Source organism: Ranitomeya variabilis, chromosome 1, assembly GCF_051348905.1.
Source record: "Ranitomeya variabilis isolate aRanVar5 chromosome 1, aRanVar5.hap1, whole genome shotgun sequence".
In the NCBI taxonomy this organism is placed as follows: Eukaryota; Metazoa; Chordata; class Amphibia; order Anura; family Dendrobatidae; genus Ranitomeya; species Ranitomeya variabilis.
The window spans coordinates 588,928,364-588,942,718 of NC_135232.1; the positions used below are offsets into that span (position 1 = coordinate 588,928,364).

General features: G+C 45.4%; 1 protein-coding gene across 1 annotated transcript in view; it reads left to right on the plus strand.

Moving 5' to 3' along the window:
* Positions 1–1,391: 1,391 nt before the first annotated feature.
* Positions 1,392–14,355, plus strand: part of LOC143807269 (fibrinogen-like protein 1) — a 42,110-nt gene continuing 29,146 nt past the window's right edge. Inside the window, exon 1 of the mRNA XM_077288666.1 lies at positions 1,392–1,441. The gene's annotated coding sequence lies outside the window, so the exon portion shown is untranslated. The remainder of the gene's footprint in view (positions 1,442–14,355) is intronic.

A 14,355-nucleotide genomic window follows, 5' to 3' on the forward strand; every position in this document is an offset into this window, starting at 1 on the left:
ATGAAGCGATTGGTAATCAATTGGGCAAAGAGTAAAGGTGCTAATTAATTTATATATTAAATGGGGAAAGTGGCTATTTATAGTTAGTGGGTGCACAGTTGTGGATTATAATTTATATTTGGAATGGTGTAATAATAATAATAATATTCCGCAACACGTTCCATTTTAGAGGGGACTTGTACAGACAATGGACATTAAGCATAACAGTAAACACATAGATCAACAGATACCAAAAGGAATGAGGGCCCTGCCCGCAAGATTACAATCTGAGGTTGCATAATAACCAATTATATATTGATTGTGGGTGCACCTCTGTATTCAGATGTGTTGTGTAGAAGAAAGGGGAAAAAGTGGAATGTGCTCTGGAAGCTGTGCTGTAGGTAACTGTTATTTTATGCAGAGATGAGTCTTAGCTGGAAGAAGTGAAGGCAGTCTGTGCTGGATGAAAAAGAAAAGCAAAGATGAAGGACTTCAGCTAGACATCACTGGTGAGTCGGTGTGTTACATGTACACTGACACTATGCACTGTATACTATATACAGAGCTCCTGTGTATAATGTCACTGGCAGTGGTGATCACTGTATTACCTGTACACTGACACTATATACAGAGCTCCTGTGTATGTCATCAGTGATCACTGTATTACCTGTGCACTATACACTATGTACATAGCTCCTGTGTATAATGTCACTGATCACTGTATTACCTGTACACTGACAGTAAATAGAGTTCCTGTATACAATGACACTTAGTGTTGTTTTTCTTTTTTAATAATCAGTATTGTAGTATTCAGTCACTATGTGATGGTAATATGTGGTCTGGCGATGGTGTGGCTGTATTTGTTCCCTGTATGTGGTATTAATGGTGGTTTAAAAAAAAAAAAAATGTAAATGTCACTCATTCCCTTAAAGAAAAATACATAAAAATATATTTATATTTGATAGGTTACAGTAGAGTTGGGTCAGACGGCTTAAAAATTCTTTTGGCCAGAACAAAAGCTGCAGGTTATGAATGTGATCTGGTGTTTGGGAACTGTTAATATCTGATCAGTGAGGATATGGTGGTGAAATTTGAGTTTTTCTCTTCGCCACGACAGCACCCACTGAGAGAGGGGATCCCCCTAGGAACAGGAAACCTACAGAGGGATAAAAGGGGTGGCCCCCCTCGCTCCTCAGTTGGTTTTCTGTTCCTAGAGGGGAACCTGCAGAGATTACGCTCTGAAGATTAAGAAGAGGAATACCCGCCTGGATTGCCGCCTATGCAGTTTCTGGTAGAGCGGCAGGGGCTCCTGTGGCAGGGTCGGGGGAATGTTCCTGCTGGCTCCCCCCTCCTCTGTGAAACATGACATATGACCTTGTCCACATGTTAGCAACAGTCTCCCTGCTGGGACACTGGTTGCGGAGTCACATCTCCAGGAGTGCGCTACTTCAGAGGGCCGAAGGTAAGGCGTGCACTGTATCACCAACCGCAGGCGCTTACCTGAAGTCAGTTGTCTGGCGGGTCTGGTAAGAACTGCTGCTGGGGCGACGCTGAGAAGCAGCGTGGATTCGCATGCATGCGCGGTAGATCGAGCACCCAGAAGTAGTTCGATACACTTCAGGGATTGCTATGGTGGATGAGGTAACGCAGCCTTGAGTGCCCCCATGTTTGTCGGGCCCTTGCTCTTTTGTCCATGTAACACTCCTTCCCCTGGAAAAAAAAAGGTGTGTATGTGTGTGGATGACCTGCCTCCATGACCTGGATATAAAGCACAAGCTAAGAGAGCTGAATGTGTGTGCTCTAACATGTCATCTCCTAGTGACAATACCGCGTGTCCACTGGAGGCGCTAATGTTACCAGTGCGTGACAAGAAAGGCAGTGGACACGCTAAACAGAGTGATTCCACAGATAAAACGGGGAAAGAGAGAAGATCAACCCAGTCTACACCCCAGTCTAAGCCATCATCCCTACAACCGGTATCTTTTCAGATTATTCGCCAGGGTGAGGTTTGTGAGAAAATTTTGCTAAGCTGATGGTCGCCTATTTTTGCTTTATATATTCATAGGCCAAAAAAACTGGAAAAACCAAACATAAGCAATGTGCTTTATGTTCTGAACCCCTATCTCAAGAGATTATGCCAGTTTTGTATAAATAGTACCTTACAGGAGGAAGGTTTAGTCAAGATGGAGGACATTCGTTTAATGATCCATGAAGAACTACAGTCCTTAGCTGAACTACTGAAGTACTTAATTTAAGAGGAAGTCCAGCAGGAAAGTGACCTCACCCAGAGCAGAGTCCTCTTCTGAAAGTGGGGAAATAAATTCGGATGTATGACAGGCGTCTGTATCCTTGGATGAGGAGGAATATGTATGTTTTTCAACAGATGGTATTAATAATGTAGTTAAGTCTGTGAGAGACACAATGGGTCTAGCAGAGTCTCTAAGGAGCCCCAAACTCCACAAGAAGCTATGTTCGCAGGCCTTTCTCAGCGGAAGGTTCGCGTTTTTCCTGTGATAAAGACAATTAAGGATCTTGTTAAAAAAGTGGGACAAACGGGCAAGATGGTTTTGTGCCCATAGCATCAAAAAGACGCTACCCGTTTGAGGTTCTGGCCTCCTGGGCTAAAGTACCCAAGGTGGATGCAGCTGTGGCCTCTACTTCACGTCGCTCCTCCTTGCCGGTGGAGGATGCGGGAACCTTATCTGACGCAATGGACTGTAAATCGGATGCATTCCTAAAAAGATCCTGGGAATCTTGTATAGCTGCTTTCAAACTAGCAATCTCGGCCACGTGCACAGGGAGGTCCATGCTTGTTTGGCTAGATCAGCTGGATCAAAATATAAAAAATGGAATATCCAGAGACAAGTTACGCTCGGCTATTCCTTTAAAGGAGCTGCGGCCTTTTTGTCAGACGCTTCTATAGACTCCCTGCGTTTAGCAGCTAGAACAGCCAGTTAAACCAATACAGCTCGCAGAGCATTATGGTTAAAAAAAAAAACTGGAAGGGTGATGCCCAATCCAGATCTAAGCTTTGTGCGATGCCCTGTTAGGGTGAGTACCTTTTTGGCGCAGTTTTAGATGATATCCTGACTAAGGAAGGAGAGAGAGAAAAAAGGGTTTCCTAATCCATTCCCTCTTACAGAAAAGCATTCAGGAAGCCAGCATTTGGCAGGAGAAAAGACTATAAAGACCGTTGGAACAATAAAGATTTCAGGCAGAAGGGGAATCTCTCTTTAACAGACGTCCCTTCAACCCGGCAGATAGATTCCGCTAGTTCTGCCCTGCCTGTAGGGGGTAGATTACTGCATTTCGGTCACCAATGGGAAAAAATAATGGCTAATTTCTGGGCCATTGACATTGTGACATCAGGCCTAACCTTAGACTTTATCCGGAAACCTCCGGATTCCTTCCTATTGACTTCCTTAAAATCCCAGGTACAACCCGAAGCGTTGGAGGTAGAAATTAGGAGTCTTTTATCTAAACAGGTGTTAGTAGAAGTTCCGGCATCCCAAAGAGGGAAGGGCTTTTACTCTCCCTTATTTCTAATTCCCAAGCCTGATGGTTCATTCAGAACCATAATTAACCTAAGAAATTTAAATACCTTTTTAAGATCTAAAACCTTTTAAAATGGAGTCTATACGTTCAGTCATTAAGGTTTTGTTTCCCGGTTGTTATATGGCTGTTTTAGATCTTAAGGATGCGTATTACCATCTGCCCATACACAATTCACATCAACAGTTTCTTCGGGTAGTGGTCACAATGGGGGGTCAGGACTGTCATTTACAGCTATGCCCTTGGGTTATATATGGCACCCCGAATCTTTGCTAAATTATTGGAGGTAATGTCTTTTTTACGGGTTAAAGAGACCCTAATTATTCCATACCTAGATGACCTCCTCATTGTAGGAAAATCCCCCCCCCCACCTTCAATGTGAACAGACTAGAGGATATAGTATCTTCTTTACAATCACTTGGCTGGATTATCAATTGTGAAAAATCCAGACTTCAGCATGTGACCCGCCAAATGTTCCTCGGGCTTCTCCTGGATTCTGTAAGCCAGAAATGTCTGCTTCCTGATGCAAAAAAGACCTCCATTATTAATAAAGTAAGCTTGGAAGATGATAAACGTAGTATGTCCTTAAGGAAGCCCATGTCCTTATTAACCTCTTGTATTCCCGCAGTGCAGTGGGCTCAGCTACACACTAGGATTTAACAAAAATTTGTTTTACAGGAAGATATCAGATTGCAGGGACATTTAGAATGCACACTATTCCTGCCATTAGATATAGTTCACTCCCTTAGGCTACTTTCACACTAGCGTTTTTGGCTGCACGTCGCAATGCGTTTAGGAGAAAAAAACGCATCCTGCAAAGTTGTCTGCAGGATGCGTTTTTTCCCCATAGACTAACATTTTACCGCCGCCACAAAAAACGTTACATGTAACTTTTTTTGTGCGTCGGCCGAAACTCCGTCCCCTCCGCCCCGGACCTTACAATGAAGCAGCGGAAGCGTCTTAAGACTGCTTCCGCTGCCAACGTCGGGCATTTTCTTCACAGTATGAGTTGGTACGTCGGGCCGACGCAGCGCGATGGCCCCGTACCGACGCTAGTGTGAAAGCAGCCTTAAATGGTGGTTAAACCCAGTTAATCTCTTGGCTGGAGTTCCTTGGGTGGTGGTTCCCTCAAACATAATTACCACAGATGCTAGTCCTTGGGGCTGGGGTGCACATTTTAAGGATGAGGTGGTTCAGGGTCGATGGTCTAGAGCAGAGATTAGGGACTCTTCTAATGTGACTGAATTAAGGGCAATTTATTATGCCATACTTAACTTTCTTCCGCAGCTACAAGGTTCCCATACAAGGATTCAGTCTGACAACACCACCTCAGTAGGTTACCTAAACCATCAAGGAGGTATGCGGTCAAACACCCTCATGAGCATTAAAACAAGCATCTTGAATCTAGCCGAAAAACATCTGTTATCCCTATCGGCCGTTCATATCAGAGGTATAGACAATTTCCGGCAGATTTTCTCAGCCGTCACACCCTACATCAGGGAGAATGGATGCTCAGCAAGCGAATCTTCAGGATAACTACCCGGTTGGGGAATACCTCAGACTTGTTTGCGACAAGATGCAACAGGCAGGTCAAAAGATTTGCCTCTTTGTGCAGGCAGGACAATCCAGACGTATTCGACACCCTACAGCTTCCATGGACATTCAATCTGGCCTATGCCTTTCCTCCATGGAATCTTCTTCCTATAGTCATCAGGAAGATAAGAGAAGAAGGGGCAAGAGTACTGTTAATAGCTCCTTTTGGGCCCAAAAGGCCATGGTTTTCATGGCTAAAAGCGATGTCGATTTCCAATCCGTGGATTCTTCCGGAGACCAGAGACCTACTCTCACAAGGTCCCTTCTTTCACCCTCAGGTCAAGGGAGTGAACTTGATGGTATGGAATTTGAGAGGCAACTATTAAAATTTAGAGGATTTTTGGAGGGTTTAGTAAATACCCTTTTAAAAAGTAGAAAACCATCCACTACTAAAATATACACTAAAGTCTGGAGAAAATTCTTAGAGTTTTATACAGCAGATGTAGCTATGGAGATGCCTATATTTCCCACATTAGAGTTTCTACAAAAGGGACGTGAATTAGGTCTGTCAGTAAATACTTTAAAAGTTCAAATTTCAGCTCTAGGGGCCCTTTATAGTCAGAACATTAACGTCTGATTAACATCAGAACGGTAATAGATGGGTTTCTCGTTTCATATCTGCGTGCCAACGTTCAAACCCTGTCCATATACCTCAGATCCCATCATGGGATTTAAATTTGGTTCTGGATGCATTAACAGAAAGCCCATTCGAACCTCTCCAGGTAGCCTCAATAAAATGTCTCGTTAAAAACTATATTGTTAGTAGCTTTGGTGTCTGCTAGGAGAGTGATTGACCTCCAAGCCTTATCAATTGATCCACCTTTTTTATCAATATGACCTGATAGAATAGTCTTAAAAAACAGACTCATCCAATCTTCCCAAAGAAGCTACTAAATTTCATAGGACACAAGAAATCTTCCTTCCTACTTTTCATGAGGACTACTCGACACCAGGGAAGAAGCTACATACCCTGGATGTAAAAAGGACTGTTTTGGCCTACTTGGATAGAACCAAGGCCTGGAGGCAGAGCAGGGCTCTCTTTTGTCTCTTTTCAGGGTAATAAGAAGGGCTCCAGGGTCCCGAAAAATATGCTGTCTCGCTGGATTAGAGATGCCATAATGCTGGCATATAAGGCCAAAGGAAGAGATCCACCAGAAAATGTGGGCGTGCATGCTACAAGAGCCATATCGGCTTCCTTGGCAGAAAAGGCGGACGTTCCAATAGATCTTATATGTAAGGCCACAACCTAGTCTTTGCCTTCTACCTTTTATAGGCACTATAGGCTAGACCTGTCATCTTCATCTGATTTAACCTTTGGAGTATCAGTTCTTGACACGGTGGTCCCACCCAGGTGATTGTCTCTGTAAATCTCTCAGTGGGTGCTGTCGTGGCGAAGAGAAAAAAACGGATTATTTACCTGTAATGCTCTTTTATAGAGCCCACGACAGCACCCACTCACATCCCTCCCTTATTATAGTAAAACATGTACTTTGGTGGTGAGGAGATAATGGTAAACTGTAAATAATAAGAAATTGTAAATATGTATATATAATTATTATGGAGCTTATTGACTAAAACCTGGTGGAGGTGGTTCCTCCCATTCTCTGTAATACTACTGAGGAGTGAGGGGGGGCTGCCCCTTTTATCTCTTTGTAGGTTTCCTGTTCCTAGGGGCGGATCCCTTCTCTCAGTGGGTGCTGTCGTGGGCTCTATAAAAGAGCATTACCGGTAAGTAATCCGTTTTTTTCCAAGAGTAGGCAGTGGGACGGTGGAGGCCGAGCTGGTGTGGAGCCTAGGTGGAGTCTCAAGGGAACCAAAAAACTTTGCAAGTACGGGGCCCCAAAATTCCTAGTGGAATCCCTGGTCTGTCTCATAAACTGCAGACCGCAGCTTCCTGAGACTTCAGTGTGCTCACGCAGGCAGCACGATGACATTACCTCATGCTGCTCTGTGGACCAGAAGAGAAAATGTAAGCTGCAGTGCCGGGAATCAGAATGCTGCAAGTATAAACTTCATTATTTTTAATATGGAGAACTGGGGCCATCATTATATAAAAATCTATCTCTAATAAATTAACACATGTGGAATTATATACTTAATTTCAGTGTTTCACACTTTTTTGTTACCGTATATACTCGAGTATAAGCCGACCCGAGTATAAGCCGACCCCCCCTAATTTTGCCACAAAAAACTGGGAAAACTTATTGACTTTTGTATAAGCCTAGGGTGGAAAATGCAGCAGCTACCGGTGAATTTCAAAATTAAAAATAGATGCTCCATACCGTTCATTATGGCCCCATAGATGCTCCATATAAAGCTGTACCACATATAATGCTCTGCACCGTTCATTATGGCCCCATAGATGCTCCATATAAAGCTGTGCCATATAGAATGCTCTGCACCGTTCATTATGGCCCCATAGATGCTCCACATAAAGCTGTGCCCCATATAGAATGCTCTGCACCGTTCAGTATGGCCCCATAGATTAGATACTCTACATAAAGCTACCCCATATATAATGCTCTGCACAGTTCATTATGGCCCCATGGCCCCATAGATGCTCCATAGAATGCTGTGCCATATATAATGCTCTGCACCGTTCATTATGGCCCCTGTTGTGAATTCCGTTCTCGAACTCCCTCCTGTGGTCATGAATGGTACTTCGGCGAGTTCTGTCCGTAGACTCCCTCTGGTGGCTGTGAGTGGAACTGCTGGTTCTGAGGTTGCTTCCTCAGCTGCCCTCGTTTGCGGCTAGGCTGGCTTCTCTATTTAACTCCACTCAGATCGTTACTCCATGCCAGCCGTCAATGTATCAGTACTGGTTCAGATCTCTCTTGGATCTTTCTGATGACCGGTCTACTCCAGCAGAAGCTAAGTCCCTGCTAGTTCATTTGTTGTTCATTTTGTACTGAATATATTTCTTAGTACCTGCTAAGTTCTAGTCCAGCTTGCTTATATGATATTGCCTTGCTAGCTGGAAGCTCTGGGGTGCAGAGTGGCACCTCCGCACCGTGAGTCGGTGCGGGGGTCTTTTTGCACACTCTGCGTGGCTTTTTGTAGTTTTTTGTGCTGACCGCATAGATCCCTTTTCTATCCTCAGTCTATTTAGTAAGTTTGGCCTCCTTTGCTGAAACCTGTTTCATCCCTGTGTTTGTGACTTTCCTCTTAACTCACAGTTAATATGTGTGGGGGGCTGCCTTTACCTTTGGGGGAATTTCTCTGAGGCAAGGTAAGGCTTTATTTCCTATCTTTAGGGGTAGTTAGCTCTTAGGCTGTGAAGAGGCATCTAGGGAGAGTGAGGTATGCTCCACAGCTATTTTTAGTTTGTGTGTTATAGGATTAGGGTTTGCAGTCAGCAGAGTTCCCACTTCCCAGAGCTTGTCCTGTCATCTAGTTTAACCATCAGGTCATTCCAGGTGCACCTAACCACCAGGTCCATAACAGGCCCCATAGATGCTCCATATAAAGCTGTGCCATATATAATGCTCTGCACCGTTCATTATGGCCCCATAGATGCTCCATAGAAAGCTGTGCCATATACAATGCTCTGCACCATTGATTATTGCCCCATAGAAAGCTGTGCCATATACAATGCTCTGCACCGTTGATTATTGCCCCATAGAAAGCTGTGCCATATACAATGCTCTGCACCGTTCATTATTGCCCCATAGATGCTCCACATATATAATGCTGCTGCTGCAATAAAAAAAAAAAAACGACATACTCGCCTCTCTTGCTTGCAGCTCCTCAGCGTCCCGTCTCGGCGTCTCTCCCCACTGACTGCCCAGGCAGAGGGCGGCGTGCACACTAGTACGTCATCGCGCCCTCTGACCTGAACAGTCAGAGCAAGAGGACGGGAAGACGGAGCGGCGCCCAGCATGTGGAATGCGGACAGGTGACTGACATACTTACCTGCTCCCGGCATCCCTGGCTCCTTATCCCGGACAGCTGGTGTCTGGGTGCCGCAGCCTCTTCCTCTGTCAGCGGTCACCGTTACCACTCATTAGAGAAATTAATATGCGGCTCCACCCCTATGGGAGTGGAGTCCATATTCATAACTTTAATGAGCGGTCCCACGTGACCACTGAACAGGGGAAGAGCTGCGGCACCGAAGACCATGGGACAGGCAAGGGGAGCGCCGGGACTAGGTGAGTATGCGACACGCTCTCTCCCCCTCACCCGCCGACCCCACCGCCGACCGTGACTCGAGTATAAGACGAGAGGGGCACTTTCAGCCCAAAAATTTGGGCTGAAAATCTCGGCTTACACTCGAGTATATACAGTATGTCTTATATTCTAGGTTCTTCAAAGTAGCCACCTTTTGCTTTGACTGCTTTGCATACTTTTGGCATTCTCTTGATGAGCTTCAAGAGGTAGTCACCAGGGATGGTCTTCCAACAATCTTGAAGGAGTTCCCAGAGATGATTAGCACTTGTTGGCTCTTTTGCCTTCACTCTGCGGTCCAGTTCACCCCAAGCCATCTCGATTGGGTTCAGGTCTGGTGACACTGGAGGCCAGGTCATATGGCGTAGCACCCCATCACTCTCCTTCTTGGTCAAATAGCCCTTACACAGCCTGGAGGTGTTTGGGGTCATTCTCCTGTTGAAAAATAAATAATGGTCCAACTAAACGCAAACCGGATGGAACAGCATGCCGCTGGAAGATGCTGTGGTAGCCATGCTAGTTCAGTATGCCTTCAATTTTGAATAAATCCCCAACAGTGTCACCAGCAAAGCTACTTTGAAGAACCTGGAATATAAGACATAACAAAAAAGTGTGAAACAACTGAAATTATGTCTTATATTCTAGGTTCTTCAAAGTAGCCACCTTTTGCTTTGATGACTGCTTTGCACACTCTTGGCATTCTCTTGATGATCTTCAAGAGGGAGTCACCGGGAATGGTTTTCACATCACATGTGTGCCCTGTCAGGTTTAATAAGTGGGATTTCTTGCCTTATAAATGGGGTTGGGACCATCAGTTGTGTTGAGCAGGAGTCTGGTGGATACACAGCTGATAGCCCTACTGAATATACTACTAGCTGCTTTTTTCTTGTCATAATACAAATTCTAAGTAAAAAAAAACAAGTGGCCATCATTACTTTAAGAAATGAAGGTCAGTCAGTCTGAAAAATTGGGAAAACTTTGAAAATGTCCCCAAGTGCTTTGAAGAACCAAGAATATGAGACATAATTTCCGCTGTTTTACACTTTTTTGTTAAGTATATAATTCCACATGTGTTAATTCATAGTTTTGATGCCTTCAGTGTGAATTTACAATTTTCATAGTCATGAAAATACAGAAAAAACTTTAAATGAGAAGGTGTGTCCAAACTTTTGGTCTGTACTGTATGTGTGCGTATATATATATATATATATATATATATATATATATATATATATATATATATATATATATATATATATATATATATATATATATATATATATATCCAAAAAAGAAGGCAGCACTCCATTTTCCATATGACTGTGCAGAGTTTAATCAGACCACATGTCTGTGCAGCTATATATATATTATTTAATATATTCAATATATTCACAATTGTACGTGATTTCTTGGGTGAATAGTGAATTTCCCAGAATTTGTTTGGCCAAATTGACTTGAATTGGCCAGCAGATTGGATTTGGCCTAAGTAGAATTCAGTTTAAATTTTTAAAGTGTCCCAATTGATGAAAGCGTTTTATATTTTAAGGGCGAAGTCAGACTGCCATATAATTTGGACCTAGATCGGAACGCAGTGAATTGCCTGGCCAAAAACTCTCATGACCCAGGTGTAGCTGCTTGAAGTATTCCCATGCTACTTTCACTCTCTGGTCGGGAGAACCACCATCCAGTCTCGCAATGTTCCAATCTCGGACCAATTCATATGGCTCTGACCACCCTAAGTCTCTTAATTGAGGACAGGATAGAAGGTTTAAAAAATAGGATTAAAAACAACTAACTATGCACACCTATTATAGTCCATTTCAGACTTCCTTTGTTGTCTCCACCGGTACTCCATGCAGGTCTCTAGTTCATTCGGTGCAGAGGCTTATGTGCTCACATGGGAAGTGAAATACACTAATAACCTCAGTGATGAGTAGTGTTGAGCATTCCGATACCGCAAGTATCGGGTATCGGCCGATACTTGCGGTATCGGAATTCCGATACCGGGATTCCGATACTTGCCGCGTATCGGATACCGGAATCGGAAGTTCCCAGATTCAAACTGCACAAATTCAGCCAATGAGAATGATTCCAAGTGTGGGCACATCCTGTTCAGCATGGAGGGCATGAAACTACTGGCATGGCTGTGATTGGCTGCTGAAATGATGTCATGATGCAGTTTAAAAGTCGCTGGCGCCATTTTGCGCTCACTCTGCTGTGAATTCAGTTAGTGACAGGACGCTGTTTGCTGACTGAGGGCCAGTTTAGAGATAGCGATTTGCTTCTTTGTGCTTTTCAAAGGCTAATTTAGCAACCGCTGTGTTCACCTACTATTCACCTTGCTTTTGCCTTGTAGCGCTGTTTTCACAGCGATCTGCAAGGTCTGTGTGTGTGTGTGTGTGTGTGTGTGTGTGTGTGTGTGTGTGTGTGTGTGTGTGTGTGTGTGTGCAGCCCACTCTCTAGTCTGAGTGCAGCCACATAGGCCATCCATAGCTGGTTGTATTCAGTTCAGGGAGGGTGGTTCATTGCCTCATACTGTTCTTTTTTTTTTTTTTTTTTTTTTTTTTCCAAGTAGTGTAGTCTGCTGCTAATTTTTTCAAAAAATTCCTATTAGTGTCTTTCCACCCGTCTCCAGCTAATTTTTGGAAAAACACTACATAGGATAACGTAGAGGAGGGTTTTTGGGCCTTGCAGCGCCGTTTACGGCTGTCTGCACGGTCTCCGTGTGACTGCAGCTTGCCCTGTAGTCTGTGAGCAGCCATAACCTGGTTGTCTCCAGCTCAGGGTTCTCCACTGCGTCATACCGCAAAATCAATTTTCCTTTTATTTTAAGTAGTGCAGGCTGCTGCACATTTTTTCAAAAAATTCCTATTAGTGTCTTTCCACCTGTCTCCAGCTAACTTGTGGAAAAACACTACATAGGATAACGTAGAGGAGGGTTTTTGGTCCTTGCAGCGCCGTTTACGGCTGTCTGCACGGTCTCCGTGTGACTGCAGCTCTATCTGTTGTCAGTTCAGCCCCCAAGAAATAAATAAATAATAAAGTTCACCAAACACACCAGTGACACCACTTTACATTTGTGTAGGCCACATTAGCTCATATTAAAGTCTAGTCCACACTTTAGAAAATTAGTGTTTCTTATACCTGTTAGGAGTTGTTCAGGAATAAGCACACAAAGCCGTTAGTACTTTTCTGCTTATCTTTATCAGTCAACCAAGATGAAGAAGGCAGTGAGTAAGGCACGTGGGCGCGGAGCAGGGACGGGACGTGGGGATTCTGTGCCTGCTGCGGGCACCGGTGACTCATCAGCACCCACTTTCAGCAGGGAACAGTCATTCATGCGCAGCTTTGTCACAGAGCGCCGTACACCGCTGCTGCGTGAAGAACAAATTGAAGCCGTTGTCGGATGGATGGCAGCTAATGCATCAACTTCAATTCGTGCCACATCCTCTCAGACACAGAGCACTGGAGAGCAGCCATCTGTCTCTTCACCACCTGCCAAATTGCCCAGACAGAGCCCAGGACAGGAGCCGTCTCTACTTCTGTTCTCTGAATCTCTTGGCTTGGAAACAGGGGGCCAGCCAAGCAGCATTGGAGAAATGGAAGAAGAGGCAGGGTGCAGTGATGCCCAACAGCTTTTTCTCTCTTCCTCTGAAGAGGCGGGTGGGCCAGTGGCTCCGGTCACCACATCGCAGGCCGCATCCGCTGATGATGACACTCAGGTGCCACTTTCTGGTGCGTGCTCTGCTGCTGAGACTACCCAGGAGGAGCAGTTGGGGGCAGAGGGTAGTGTAGCTGATGAGGTCCTTGACCCACCTTGGCGTGAGGGACAGGAAGGTGGTGGGAGCAGCTCTGAGGAAGAGATTCCCCGTACGACCCAAAGAGGGAGAGGGAGGGGGAAGACTGCGGATCCTGCAGCCTCCGCTATGGCACCAGTTAGGAGCATGTCTCTTCCAAAAGCCAAAAAGGGCGCTCCCAAGACTTGCAGTGCCTGGTCCTTTTTTGACACAGTTGCAGATGACATTTGCTATGTCAAATGCAAGGTGTGTCATCACAAAGTCAAGAGGGAAAAATGTCAGCAACCTCAATACCTCCAACATGTGGAAACATGTGCGCACCAGGCACCCGGCGGAGTTAGAAAAACACACTGAAGAGCTAGGCCAACCAACAGCGGCAGCTACCACCCCTTCAGCTCGTGTTGCCTCTTCCTCCAGCTCACACGCAGCTGGTTCGGCTTCCTCCCAGGAACGCCGTGGAAGAACCTCTGGCCTTGTTGTCCAGAGACCCGCTGTAATTCCACCCGCAGCACCACTTTCCCAGTCATCCACACACTCCCAGCCCAGTCTACAGCCATCGGTAGTACAGGCATGGGAGAAAAGGCGGCCTTTCTCGTCAAACCACCCAAGAGCACAGGCTCTGACTGCAGGCATTGCCAAACTTCTGTCACTGGAAATGCTGTCATTCAGGCTGGTGGAGACTGACAGCTTCCGTGACTTGATGTCATTGGCAGTCCCACAGTACAATGTGCCCAGCCGCTTTTACTTCAGCAGGCAAGCCGTCCCTGCCCTGCACAAGCATGTGGAGGGACACATAAAACACGTGCTACTGAACGCCGTCAGTAGCAAGGTCCACCTCACCACCGATGCGTGGACCAGTCAACATGGACAGGGGCGATACCTTTCCCTCACTGCCCATTGGGTTAATGTCGTTGAGCCGGGTACAGATCATGCGAGTAGCGCAGGACGTGTCCTGCCCACTCCAAGGATTGCAGGAATCCATTCTGTACGCATTGACTCCTCCTCTTACACCAGTTCCTCAGAATCATCGCTGCAGGAGCCGTCACAGTTCACCTCCACATGGACCCGTGATGAACGTTTACCTGTTACGACCGACATGAGCACAGCCGTGGCCAAACGTCAACAGGCCGTCTTGAAATTAATTTTTTGGGGGAATCGAAGCCACACAGCGCAGGAGCTCTGGAATGCCATCAAGCAGGAGAGCGATGTGTGGTTTGTGCCAGCGAATCTCCAGCCAGGCATGGTAGTGTGTGATAATGGCCGAAATCTG